The sequence below is a fragment of the Poecilia reticulata genome, chromosome 23 (genome assembly GCF_904066995.2).
Source record: "Poecilia reticulata chromosome 23, P_reticulata-male-v2, whole genome shotgun sequence".
NCBI classification, from domain to species: domain Eukaryota; kingdom Metazoa; phylum Chordata; class Actinopteri; order Cyprinodontiformes; family Poeciliidae; genus Poecilia; species Poecilia reticulata.
Genome location: NC_088852.1, coordinates 7,944,646 through 7,959,013, shown reverse-complemented (window position 1 = coordinate 7,959,013; position 14,368 = coordinate 7,944,646). Strand labels below are relative to the sequence as shown.

The window sequence follows — 14,368 nt, the reverse complement described above, 5'->3', positions numbered from 1 at the left end:
TTTGTTGTCTGGTTCAACATACCTGAACTGAATACCGAATCACTTCCTCAGTATGCTGCCAAGTTCTCCAGTTCTGCTAATGACCTCAATTGTTTCAAAACGGTCAAAATACTGAAATGTACTAAAGGTTTTAAATGACCCCCCTGCCCCTACATTACTAACAGCATAACATTTGGTCCATTAGATTAGTTTTCTTAAACCTTCAAGCCTTTTACACCAAGCAAGGTACTTTTTATATTTTGTGCACCATTACTTCCTGTTCAAGTTTTTAATTTCACATTTCCACAAGGGAAAATTTACCATGTAGACGGTTGTATTTATCTGAACTCAAAATAAAATAAAAATATGTTCCTGCCATCTTTGTGTGCCAGATAAAATCCAATAGTAAAAATCTGTTTAAATTACAAGTGTAAGCCTCTAAAATCTATACATTAAAAACAGGAAGGATTAAGCTTTCAGTATTTGTTGAAGATGTAATATTTGTGTGCAAGTTTATCAAGTCTAGTTAAACCTGTTAAATATGCTCATATAAAAGCTCCCAAACTCACAAACCACACTGGGTACATTTTAATACAAATCATAAAGCATTTATTAAATATCCTCTTTAACAGAATTACCACATATAATTTTTATTCTCCGCAACAGGTCAGGATGAAGCGGCAGTAAACGTCACCATGCGTCAGTCAAGTGAAAACGGGACTTCCGCGTGCTTCTCGCCCAGTCGAGTCACGTGTTCTGCCAACGGGAGACCTGGAAAACGCTCAGACAACAGTGACTGTGGGGAGTACCGCATCGCAATGCAGTGCAACAAATGGTACACACTTCCCCCGGTTTACCTGGATTTTTCAATCCGCGGACCGGACGAGAACCGAGGACGTGTGCGGTTTAGTCGTTTCCTCTGGACGCCGCCACGAAGAGCTCAGCAGCGCCCCCTACCGGACGGGCAGCGTCCAAAAAGCGCCGCTGCGGGACAGATAAAGGCCCAACCATGAATCATGAAACAAGACCACACAACATGACCTGGGCTACAAAACACAGACACATTCATCTCAGATTTACAAATAGCAACTCCTCACACCTTCTTTCACATCTCCTCGTGATCAGTCATTGAGTCTGCACAAGCCAGTCGGAGCAGCTCCACAGCGGAATGTGAACCAGTTCATTCCGGTTTCCAGGCCAAGTCGTAGAGCTCCTCAAAGTCTCGGAGTTGGTATTCCAGGATGTCCTCGAAGCAGGAGTCCAGAGCCGCGGACACGCTACTGGGAGAGAGATTCTCACAGTAGATGTGGCCGGTTAATTCACCGGGAGCCGCTTTCGTTACGGTGTCCATCTTCATGTCTTCGTACACGTTACTCATCAGGTACTGCGTGGTGTTTCTCGGCGCCATCCCCCCCTCTGGTGGTGGAGCCATACAGGCCGCAGCAACACGCTCATCATTCCTGGACCCTCTTTTCCCCTTTTTCCGCTTCTTCACCCCAGAGTCCATAGCAAACGGGCTGAGTGTAGCCCGATGTGCTAACCTCTGCTCTTGACTGGGGTGTTTCCAGGCGGCTGCGTTGTTTCGGTTCTGCTCGAAGGCCCATTTCGACGCTCTGGGATCACAAAACTGCGTCCACGTAGCTTTAAATCCATGTCGCAGACACTCGGGTTTAGGGAAATGTGTCGTTTCGGTATCCATGATCTCTAAACACATTTCCTAATCGAAAAAAAAAAAAGAAGCCACGAGGAAAACTCCAGTACCTGCTAGAGTTAGTTGATAGGTTTTGTAGTTTCTTTCGGAGACCAAATAAGCTCTCGGAATTTAAAAAATATATATATTCCAAAACAGCTTGACATCAAAGAGTTCTCAGAAATGCATCAAAAGTATATCAGATGTCACTTAACTTGCTCCTATCAGTTCCACTACCATACCCTAGAACCGCTAAGGAGATATGTCTGCTAACGTCTGAACAACGTTGTATTTGATTAGAGGAAACCACCCCGTTCCTCTCTTTGGTAGGATCGCAGAATGGAGTGCCCCCTAGTGGTGTGGGGGAAGACAAACACTCAAAGAGTTTCTGTCTGAAAACCTTTAACTGCCAATTATCCTTGAATCCTGCAGGACTATTATCATTTAAGCGTTTATTTGCATACGATATTCACCACACTGCAAGGGTACGCAACTAAATTAATTAGCATATCATCATCAAAAAGGTAGTTATTTCAGAAAATATATTCAGATACTGAAACTTTTGTATTTTGCGAATTTGTTACTCAGAGTAATGCATGTAACGTGTTTGTTTCTATTGCTTTGGAAGAGACTGCTTCTGCCAATGCCTATCAAAAAGTACTTTAAGTTAGATGCAGTGGCGGCTGGTGCTAAAAAAACTGAGGGGGGCGCACACAAACAAACAAACAAAACAAATCTTAAAAAATAGCACTATTTGAACATGAATTTTGCCCTCCTTTCCTTCTGCCTTGCAAATTTCTCAATTACATTCTTGTTAAAGTCAGTCATCTCTGTGACCAGTCTTTTCTCCATTGACAACATGGCCAATGCATTCAGCCTGTCCTGAATCATTGAGTTTCTCAGAAAAGTCTTGATTCTTTTCAGAGTTGAAAAGTACCTTTCAGCTTCTGCTGTGGTCATGGGTGTGGTGATGAGGATCTTCAAGAGCGTGACAGTTTCTGAAAAGACTTCTTCTAGATTGTTTTCCATAAACAGCTGGAGTAGGTAGGCCCACAGCACCACAACAGGCTTTGAACTCTTCCTTGCTGTAGATGAGAGTAAGCTCTGTCTTCAGTTTACCTCGATTGAGCACTGGATCGGCTTTTAAGGTGTTGCTCAGTGCATCTTCAGGAAATGCTGTGTTGTATTGTTCAAATCTGTCCCCCTGCAGGAGTGTGGCACTAACAAGGTGGTTTGTGAAAGAAAAGCGCTCCCTGGTGTGTCCCAGTATGATCACAGACCTTAAGAGAGAAGGACAAACATGAAGATTATGATTTTATAATCACATTTTTCATTCTAAATATGAAATGTTATTTTGTCCTTTCTATTAAGTCATAGAAAGAAGGAACACATTTTATTTATAAACTTACTGATTTTAATAACATTTGCTGCCATTTTTTAAGGCTGTGTTATGAAATGTGTTACAGCATTTTTGTGGGACAAGATTATACAAAATTCAGTAACCAAATGTTTTATTCCCCATTACCCATAAACTTCAGTACAACTTAAATAATAAAATATCTTGCTGACAAACATTACATCAACATACCTACACAGCATAGACACAACTAAAGGTATTTCTAACTACAACGCACATCTTCCTAATATATTAAATAACACTACTATAAACCAGTGTAACAGTGATTTTCCACAACAACTCACCTCTGCAGCAATCCTTTCATGGTCTTCTACACTCAGTGTCCGACATCACATCCAGCTAGCCAACTCCGCTTGTCATAAGAAGAGCTGGAAAAAGCCCGCGTGTAGGATCGTCCACGATCACTTGCCTGCTGCTGAATTTGTAAATTGGGACGATCCGGTCCAAGCTCCTTTATCCTGTTTTTTTCTTCAAGTGAACGCTTTGTAAAAGCATTTTTTTGTAAAGACAAAACAGAGTTTTCTCTCATTTTGAAACTACTCCACTTTGCAAACGTAAACGTGAATCGACCTAACGAACTGCAGCTGCGCTAATGAGTCGAATCGGGGATTGTCCAATCACACAATGTTTTAAAAAAAATTAGCCAGTACTGACACTCTACCAGTAATGACACAACAGAATGGGTGTGTCCGGGACGCAGAGCGCTGCGCCCTGTGGAAAACCTTAAATAACCAATTAAAAGTCAGCCTCAGATCACCTGCTTGCCAAAAGTTGATGCGCCTACATACACTGTCATTAGAAAGGCGCCCTGCACATAGGAAGTGTGCACAATGTGAGCAATTAAATAGAATTATGTATTTACTATTTTAATACATTCTAACATGTCTATTGGACATACAGTATGAATAAATACATTTCTAAGTATTTTGCAGTTAAGAATTAAATTATTTATTATCTAAACAATTTAAAGGGGGCGGCGCCCAAGCGCCCCCTACTGGCCAGCCGCCACTGGTTAGATGGAAGGAAAACATTATTAATCAGATTTAGAATGTAGGCAGACAGTGCTTGAAAAGTTATCCCAAACTGTTGTACAGTTTTTGTGTGTGTGTGTGTGTGTGTGTGTGTGTGTGTGTGTGTGTGTGTGTGTGTGTGTGTGTGTGTGTGTGTGAGAGTGTGTTAAGCCACTGCTGTATTGGAGACATCTGATCTGGGTTTAGCAGAAAAATGACTGCACGATTTTTAAGTGTTCTCCACTGTTTTATTTCATACGCCCACAAAAATCAAGCGGCAAATGAAATGAAGCGATCTTGAGTACTGTTGCGCTCATGAACCGCTAGATGGCAGACTCTCATCATAAAATACATGATGACCAAGAGAGGAAGTACACGAGTGATAGAAGCGCATTGTGCTCAAATGCCGAATCTCTTATGGACTCTGAGTATATTTGGATATGTCCCAGAGATGATTTGCATAAAAGTGTTTTGTATTAGGATTGGAAGCTGCTAAAAATGCTGATTTTAAACTTACTGTTTCCTTTAAAGATAATATAAATTAGTTTACTCTTAGCAAAATGTTGTATTTAAGATTTTTTTTTTATTAAGCATACTTAACATCATATCAAGTATACTACGAACCATGTACTATATTTTCTAGTTTTTGGTTTTAATCCCCAGATTCAAAACCAAACATGGAGAAGCAGCATGCAGTACTTGCATATAAACTTTTCTGGCTAAATATAGAGATGTTTAGGTTTGTAAAAGTATGCTTGAAGTTTACAAAACTATGCAATGCTCATCTATATTCTGCTACCCTAATGTACTGGGTATGTCATTGTGTTAGATATTTTACTTCACTTAATTACATAATAATTACACTACAAGTACACAATTATCTTACACTACTTAAATACTTTTAGTCCACATTTTAATTTACTTACTTACTTTTATGAATTACCATAACTGAAATCTACTTTTTGACATTTTAATCAAATGTTTAATCAAAGTTGATTCAGCAAATTACTTGTAACATGCTATTTACTGGACTGCAATGTATTTACAAAGTCACAAGACAGAATGTTGAGAACTACTTTCATATATTTACATGACATTCTAAAGCATGTCATATAGTGCGATACCTGCTTAAATTATTAAAGATGTGCATTACAAAAACAAAAAGCTTCTATGAAGTCGAATTATTCTCAACAAACAAAACTGAAAGAAAACAATCATTCGCATATAAGATGCTAATGATTGTTGATGAATCATGTATGAATAATTTGCAAGTAGAAGCAGTCAAAAACGGCACGCAACTAACTAGTCTCAAGGATAAAGCATTTCTTTGTCAAAAATGGTAGAGGGAAAAAAAAGTGTGCATGTGCTTATGAAATGTAAAACAACACATTAGTGGAAAGATTTGTAAAAAAAAAAAAAAAGAAAGAAAAAAAAAAGGGGGCACATCTTACCAAACATAGATATCTAAACAGAAACAAAAATAATCTGAGTATGCATTACTGCAGTCAGACAGGTGAAGCTGATCCAGAACACCGTCGCTCATATTTCCTAAACTCCCTATACTGGCTCCATGCAGCCAAACAATACACTATAAGATACTAACATGTTGCTGTTGTATCGACCTTGCAGACGACTCAGGTTTTCTGATTCACGTCTACATATGCCCAGATTCAAAACCAAACATGGAGATGCAGCATTCGGTTTGTATAAGCCTTTAATCAGGAACAAACATCCAAATAAAATAAAAAAACTTCTGAAAAAAATCTCCTGAAAGACTCAGTTCCTTAAAATCAATTATATATATATATATATATCTTCGTTCAATGTTTGAAAAGTAGAAATAACACTGACTCTGTGGTACAGAAGTGAAAGACGACTCTCAGGATCTGTACAGCGGATCTGGTTTCTCTAACAGTCGCTGCAGGAATGATTCAGCAGGAGGTTCTGTGTAGCTCATGGTAAACGTTGGATCCCTTTGACTTCTAAGTTCGTTCTTGCATACCAGAAACTACAAAATGATACCGGCGGAATCCAGAAACAGCCACATCGCTCGTCATCGTCTCGATTAAAAGCGGGCCACCAAACAGGTTCTGCTGTACAATTAGTACCTCATTGGATTGTTCCTCATTTTTAGGAAGAGGGTATGCAATCACAAGATTGGACGTTGTTCTGGGCTGGCAAAAGGGAAGCAGGTTCATAACGCTGGGGGTTCTGACTATTTATCTGATCATTCAAAGCACATCGTGCTCATCGCCATCTGCTTCCTTATTTGTTGAAGATGAGATAGCTACTCATAAAACTTTAACTCAGTCCGTAGGTTATAAGAGTTTTAAATTAGACTTTAGTAAATTCCACCAGATATTACTACAGCAACGTGTGGTAATATCACGTAGGTCTACAGTATACATTTGCAAAAGAGGGCATGTGAAAGGAAGAAAATGAGAAATGGAGTTGATGGGTTTTATTTTGCAATGAAATAAAAACAACAATTAAGCCTTAAACACCAAACAGAGAGAAGCAGCATTCAGCTCTACCAATCTGGAACAAACTTCCTGAAAGCTGACATTTTAAAAATAAATACAGATTGAATGTATTTATCAATACAATCAATTGATTGCATCGATTGTATCAATTGATACAATTGTATTTAAATCTGTCTTTATCGTCCTTTGTTATATCAGTGCAATGTAATGCTTGTCTGATGTTTATCATTTTCATCAGACAAACATGACACTACACCTTTGTCATGATCCGTGTTTCTGTGTATTTATTTTTAGGGTTTTCTGTGTTCAGTTTCCTTCCTGTGTGTCTCTGTCTCTGCGTCTTCCCCGTTGATTGTTCCCAGGTGTGTCTCGTTCCCTTGATTACCCCCGTGTGTATTTAAGTCCACCTGTTGTCTCTTGTCGGGTCCTGGTCTATTATAGTTCGTCTGCCGGCACAGTTGAACTGTTAAGTTCTGTGTCGGCTTTAGCTCGTCGTGTCAGGCTTTGTGAATTCAATTGCTACCGGTGCTGAGCCTGTAGCTTAGCACCGGCTACCGGTGCTGAGCTAGCCTGCAGTAGCTCAGCAGGCTACCGGTGGAGCTACAGGCTACCAGGCCGTGCTGCCTGAGATCTGGACTGTTTTGAGCCGTTCTCTTCATTAAATGAATCATTTTCTCCTACTACCGGGGTCTCCGCGTTCATTCTCTCCACCACCAACCACACCTCCTGATAACCTTGAATCACCCTTATTCAAAGTATAAGGCACTTTGAATTACATTGTTGCTGCAAAGTGCTGTGTACAAATAGACCTGCATTGTCATGCCTGGTATATAACATGGAAAATATGTTTCCCAGTGGAGTTCAAAGTTAGAACATCCTAACCGTCTGTAACAAGAAAGTACTTGTAGCCATATAGAGTCTCTGACGTGACCGACTTTCACATTCAGCTGTGAGATATTTGAGGTTTTTCGTGCTGGTACGGTCTGTGTCAAGTCATCCTAAAAGTATAAAGAGCTGGAATTTGTCTTGTCTGGAACTTTCTGTTGCTCGCTTGCCAGCCATTTTACAAGGCTTTACAAGTTTTGCTTTTCATCAACTTCTGTTTTTCTCCAAAAAAAGGAATAAAAAAAAAAAAGTCTTTAAAAAGTAGCCGGTGCTACAGTGATCTAAAAGTCTGTGTCAAACAAGTTCCTTTTGAGTCATGAGTTTTTGTCAAAGTTGCGTCTTCAGCGTATTTTTATTATTTATTTTTGGAATGCAGCTCTGTATGATGGTATGAAGATGACATTTGTCATTTGGATTGGCCAAATGACAAATGTCTGCATGACGGCGTGACTTTCAAACTAGTTTATTCAAACATTCAAAAGGGTAACATTTGTACTCACAGAGGCGACTTCGCACCATCAGCATGTTCCTTAGTTATGTGTCTCAGAAACACACATCATCCTAAAAAAAACAACAAAAAAAACAGAAAACACTGACTCGGTTTAAAATGTACCTTCATTGGTAGCTGACTTCAGCCCAGCTGGAGTTATTCTGTTCAGACTGTAACTCGATTGGAATCAACATTGACATAATGTTGAATACAAAAAGATATAAAAAGTAGTGACTTCCAGAGTAAAATTCTATTGTTATAAGAGTTGCTTTTATTTATTTTTTTCTTTTTAAAAAGGGAGACTAGTCAGAGCCTCTGATAGATAACCACAAGACAGAAAATGAAGGAGAACTTTGTACTGAAAATTGTCAGACTCTTGGGTCTCGTAACAAATGGAACAGGAAGGCTCGGCGTATCCAGGATGCATGCAAGTCAGTGGATTATGTCCTTGTTTGCTGCTTTGTTGCTGTTTGCATTATTGGGTTAAAGTAATACTTACAGGAACTTGGCCCACTTTTCATTTCCTCTGCAGTCAGGATGGGAGCAGGACACACACACACACACACAATCATCTGGTTCATCAAGCATTTTTAGAAACACCCCACAAAGCAGGCCGCGCTAAAACCAGATGATAAGCACGACATTTCGTTTACACGAGTTGAGTATTGCTTATTTAATAAATCATATTTACATGCTACACAGAATCAGAGTAATGAGTCATTACCACACTGGTTCTGAAGTTACCATATTTAACACCGCCCTAAAGCCTCATCCGGTTCACGACCTTTAATATACAGACTGCTGGAAACGTGTCTTTTCCTTTTTCCTGTGTGGTTCTGACTTGTGCCGTTTCAGCGAGTGCTGTCTGCTTTTTGTTTTTTTTTTCCAACAAGGAAATCCAAACTAATCTTTCAAAAACACGTGAGTGCTTCAAAGTGATTGAAAGCCGGAGGTCAATCTTACCACGAAGAACCGAGTTCTTATCTAAGTATTAGTTTAAGTGTGCATAACCTTAAACAAATTACTTAACTGAGCCGCATTTTAATTTGATTTCGGCCTTCGGGGTCCTTTGCTAGAAGGGTATCATCGTCCCTCATCTTGGCCATGAAGGTCTCCTTATCTCTCTTGGATTAAATTTTGGCCGTCTAGCAGATGCCTGAGGGTTTTGGGTCAAAAACTGATGCATAGAATTAGTCAGGAGTTCACCAAAAATCTAGATTTCTCTAAGTTGAGAGCATATAATGTTGTTTCACTTTGGATATGGTGGTCTTTTGGTTGTGTTGTTTTTTTGTTTTTTTTGGGGAATTGCTATCAGAAAGTTCCAAATTCAGTTGCTCCCAGATACCAGGGGACTCCAGTGGCCCCGTTTATGCTCACACCAAAAGGAAAATGCAATAAGGAGTGAAGTATTTATCTGGTGTGACATCGAGCCTGGCAGCCTGGTAGCACTTTTCATAAATTGCCCTGGCAACTCCCAGAATGCTCTGTTGGTGGGCGTTCAAGACTCGGAAATGGTCCACTTAAGAAATTGCTTATTGACATTCACTGGAAGTCGGCTTGGATTTATGCATATTGCTGCAGTGTTCATGCATTAGACGGATGAAAAATCAAAGGATTGGTTTAGGTTTTACCCCCAATTTAGCTGTTTCCAACTCCTTCATGAATTCAACTGCAATGGAATAAATGTTTCTTTTTACTTTTTTTTTTACATGAACGAAAAAAATCATAACTTATTAAATGTATAACAAGCATATTGTCATAACTCTCTTTCATTTATAAAAGAAATATTTTCCCCCTTGCACATTCTGTTTTTTTGTTTGTTTTTTTACTACTAAGAGCAGTGGAGCTGCTTTTTTTTCTTTACAGAAAAGGTGAATGTCAAGAAATAAAAATGTGATTTGATCATCTGAAACAAAAACAGGAAAAAAATATATATATTTGAGTGCTGTGTTCATGTACTGGCACATTTAAATTGATTCTGATGAGACGGGCTTCTTTTATTAAATAAATGTATTTATTCATACATTTAGTTTAATTCGTCTTCAGTGTGAAAATCAGGACCAGCGTTGTTGAGAAATTTGTCGTAATGAATGTGATTGTTGTTTTATCCTCCTTCCTCCTCCTCGTAATCCTTTCCACTCTGATACTTGTTGCTATGCCAACAGAGTAACCAGCTCTGTACAATATCACAGTTGTTCCATCAGCAACCGTTGTGACAGTTTCTTTTTTGCTTTTCTTTTTAGGGAGAACATACTTGGCAACCCTCTGTGCATGTACCAGCAGTTATGCTCCATTCATTTCACTCGCCCCTTGTTTTTTGGTCTTAGCGTGGCTCCAGTCTGCACGCCCACGGACCACCTGCTGCACCGGTCTGCGCTTCCATTGACGAATGATTGGCTCAAATGCGGTTTAAAAATCTGCACGCAGGAAAGGAATTTGGGATTTCGTTTTTTTGAAAAACGTGCCGTTCTACTGTACAGTTTTGTTCGCAGCCTCCACATGCACAGTGCAAAGCGGAGTGTGTTTGCTGGTGTGAGGGTGGAAAAAAAAAAATCTCTCTCTTACAGTTCCTGCTCACTGTGCTGTGACCCTGGCACTAGCAGGATGTGGCTAATGAGAACTATAAATATCCTGGAGCAGACCAAGCTGACACTCACAAGACCACTGCTTCTGCAGACACTCACACACGCACGCACGCACGCACACACACACACACACACACACACACACACACACACACACACACACACACACACACACACATGCACCAGTTCAGTCTTAGTCCTGCTTCTCCTCCCATAGGACAAGAGAGGGGAGGAAGAAAGTGTTGGAAATCTCTTCAGCAGCCCAATGCGGACCACCTACCAGCATCTCAACCCACACTGGCCACCGTTTGCCAGGATTAGACCCCCGCACGCCTTCCAGCCTCAAACAACAGCGACGTGTGGGCGTTCAGACGGTTCGGTCAATAACTGCGGCGGCGTGATGAACGACGGCGATTCAAAGAGAGAGGGGGAGAACAGAGCCGTGGGCGGAGTGGAGAGAGGAACCAGAGCGTACAGGAAGGAGAAAGGCTGAAGCATTAATTATGGTGTCCCCTTTTTGAACAAACACGGGGAGCGTAATTGCGAAAAGGCAGAACGAGACTCTCACTGTTTAATAACCGAATACCCGACACTGTATTTACACAAGAAAATCTAATACATCTTATTTGCTTTTATTTCAAAACGGACTGTATAATCACCATAGCAATACAGAGCTACTTTTTTGTGCATGTCGTGCAAAAATGTAGCCCATTCTTTGCCATCCAGACTGCAGTGGACTGCTTAACAGACTATATCACAGCTGGAGCTGTAGATGTGCAACCACAACTCCTTGTATGGTTAAGAGTTAGCCGACATAAATTCACCTCAGATCACCACAGATCCTTTAGGCCATGTGGTCCTGGTGCATGACAATGCATGCTCATCACTCAGCATTTTTCCTCCATTGAGAGATCGGTTATGTCCAACTGTTCTGCGTGTGCCACATACAAATTTAAGATAATCTATGCCTAACTAAGAGATGTGCTTAAATCAAAAATGAGTGTTTTGTTTGTACTTTTGGATATGAATTCTGACACTGGAAGGTAACAAGACGGATTCATTGGATTTCTTTTAATTTCAAACTGATGACGTTTGTCTGGGGAAAAAGTGTAAAAAAAAAAAGAAGGACCAGCTTTTCTGTGAACACATGTTGCTTACTGCGTGTCTCTTTGGGCCTGGAGCCAGTTACGACTGGGTAACTTCTGTGGACGCAACAAATAAAGAGAAACATGAAGATAGGAAGAAAAAGTTTGTCATCTGCTCGTCCGTACAGGATCCCGCTTTTATTACAGTGAATTGATTTTTATTGATGCTGGGACTGATACTTTTGTTTGGAAGTGTGTGCCTTTTCTTTTCTTTCAGATCACGCGCTCTGCTTTTGGCAGTTTGCACAGCTTCTCAGTTTAATCTGGCATAAACTTCTGCGCACACGTAATTGAATTGGTGTGATACAGACTGTCTTCATTTGTCTCCAGCGTCCCAATTACCGAAGCTTTTAAAGTAACAGCGGATCTCGGATCAAATGATCTCATCTTATCTTTTACGCCGGTGGCTCAAGCCACAAAAAGCTTGCTCGGTTACTGACAAGGGAGATTGATTTTCATTGGTCAGGGAGGAGCGAGACAACTCCATTGGTCCACAGGACATTTAGCTGCAGCCACTTCACTGTTGCTCTTCTCTACCTCTGTCCCAGAATGACTCCATCCGGCTCACTCTGAACAGCACAGCTACAAAAGAGATACTGGATGCTCTTGGTATCACATTCAGACAGAAAATGATAACCGGACCAAGATTAGAAATGACAAAGTCAAAGCTTTTCTTCTTTTTTTTTGACATTTCTTTTTTTTTATTGTAACATTTAAACAGCAAACGTTTGCGGTTGCGAGCTAGCTCGATTAGCCTGGAACTGTGGCTAATATTTAACAATTAAGTCCGTAACAGCTTTCTGTAAATCTGAAACCTAGACGACGGAACGGGGAAGTGTGATCTCTCGTTTTTGCGCGTCCAGTACATATTTAGCACAGTGAGTCAGCAAAGTGACGGGGTCAGTCACCAGATGTGCTGACCTGTGGCTGTGACCTCAGAGGGCTTGAAAACAAATGGACACTTTTCACATCGCAGCCATCAGTGCCTCCAAATTCCTATCCTCAAAATAATATCCTTCACATAATATTCTTTAAATTACTCTTATTTCTGTTTTCCGTATGCACACGTCTTCTTGTTAGGACACTTTATTTTTTTCCCACACAAACTGAATTTCCAAATTGGCTCAAGCCGCACTGCAGCCTGTAGAGCTCACATCCGTCTGCTCCACTCAGATGCGCCGCATGGGCCATTTCCAAATTACCCATCACCCATTGGAATGCGTCCCTGAGGCTTTTTTGCGCCCTTCCCCCTCCAGCCTTTGGCTCGGCTGTGCATTACATTATAGACTGAAACAGGGAGAAAGTTGGCATGCCATCAGGAAAGAAGGCAGAACCCAGAAAAAGACAGATGCCCTTCCATTTCTCTCTGCCTCTCTCTCTTTCTCTCTCTCTCTGCTTGTACATATTGAAAGTGAAACCCTTTGGTTGTCATCGGATGATGCATGGACAGGTCTGTCTTCTTAATCATCTGCTTCTGTCATCAAAAAAATCTCACCCCGTCTCAATTCCCAAAGGGAGCCCTGAAAGGCAGGTCTATTGCTTCTTCGAAGATTGCTGCGCCAAACTCTGCCCATCAAAGATTCATAGGGATCAACTTTTCATGACCAACACGTTTAGGTTCAAATGTATTTTTTTGCTTTGTACGCTCATCTCGAAAAACGCTAGATCACCGAAAAGCTCAAACTAAATGGAGCGGTGGACTGGTGGTCCCCTCTTTCCGCTCATCCTCGTCATTCCTCCACTGAAGGCGTTACAAGTGACGGGCAAATCCTGCAGGGTTTCAATGTGAGGCCCCGTGTCCCTGATTGGCAGTGGGACCCTGCTGTAGGATGATGAGACCTGACATTAGACGCCGATGGGGGAACCATGTTTTTATTCACACATCCTAGAGCCTCTCTTTGAGGTTATCTCCATCATGTCTTCTTCCCTTCAGCGTTGAGAGAGAACAGAGAGCTCAGGCAAGGCCACTGCGTCTATGAAGGGCATGGGAAAATAGTTCTGGTGGGTTGGCATACTCTGATAAAGGGCACGGATATCATTAATCCATGTTTTTTTTTCTTTTTCATTTGGATTATTCTTTTTAAGAAATGAGAAACACATCTGTTCACAGAGTTCTGCTTCATTGTGATCGCAGAAGTTTTACTGTACAGCCATTCCGCTCTGTAAGTACACCAGCCCAAATGAGTCTTTGAGCACTATAAATTGACTTGTTATGTCAGAGACAGATTAAAAATGTCCTCAGCCTAAATGAGCAGAAACGTGCTTGTAACAGCACTGAAAGTCCAAAACAGAAAAGCCATTTTGTACTTATTCCTTTTTGTGATGTTCGATGGGTTTGCCTCTTTTTTGTGTGTTTTTTTGCCTGCTGAAATGATTTAGCTCAAAGCAATTTTTGATGTCAGATAAAGATAACCAGAATACATACAAAGAAAAGAGAAAAGAAAAACACCATAAGGAGTAAAAAAAAATGCAGCTGTCTAAAATCAAACCTCAGATTTATCTCCTTTCTAAAGCAACCTCCAATGGAAAGCTTATCTCTCTAAGTCCATTAAACTGGATTTATTACACATTAATTGTTATTGATCACTTTATCACCTAGCATAATCACGTTAGGTTTTTAAAAGAAACATGGTTGAATGGAAACAGGGAGGCACTTGTAATATTTCAGTCAGTGCCTCCGAGTT

General features: G+C 40.6%; 1 long non-coding RNA gene across 1 annotated transcript; it reads right to left on the bottom strand.

The window, feature by feature from the left end:
- Positions 1 to 565: 565 nt before the first annotated feature.
- LOC145550147 (uncharacterized) lies at positions 566 to 2,170 on the bottom strand. The gene is made up of 2 exons (XR_014086017.1): positions 1,079 to 2,170; positions 566 to 963 (listed from the first exon to the last, which is right to left on the bottom strand). It is a non-coding gene; the product is annotated as an uncharacterized LOC145550147 (long non-coding RNA).
- Positions 2,171 to 14,368: the final 12,198 nt, after the last annotated feature.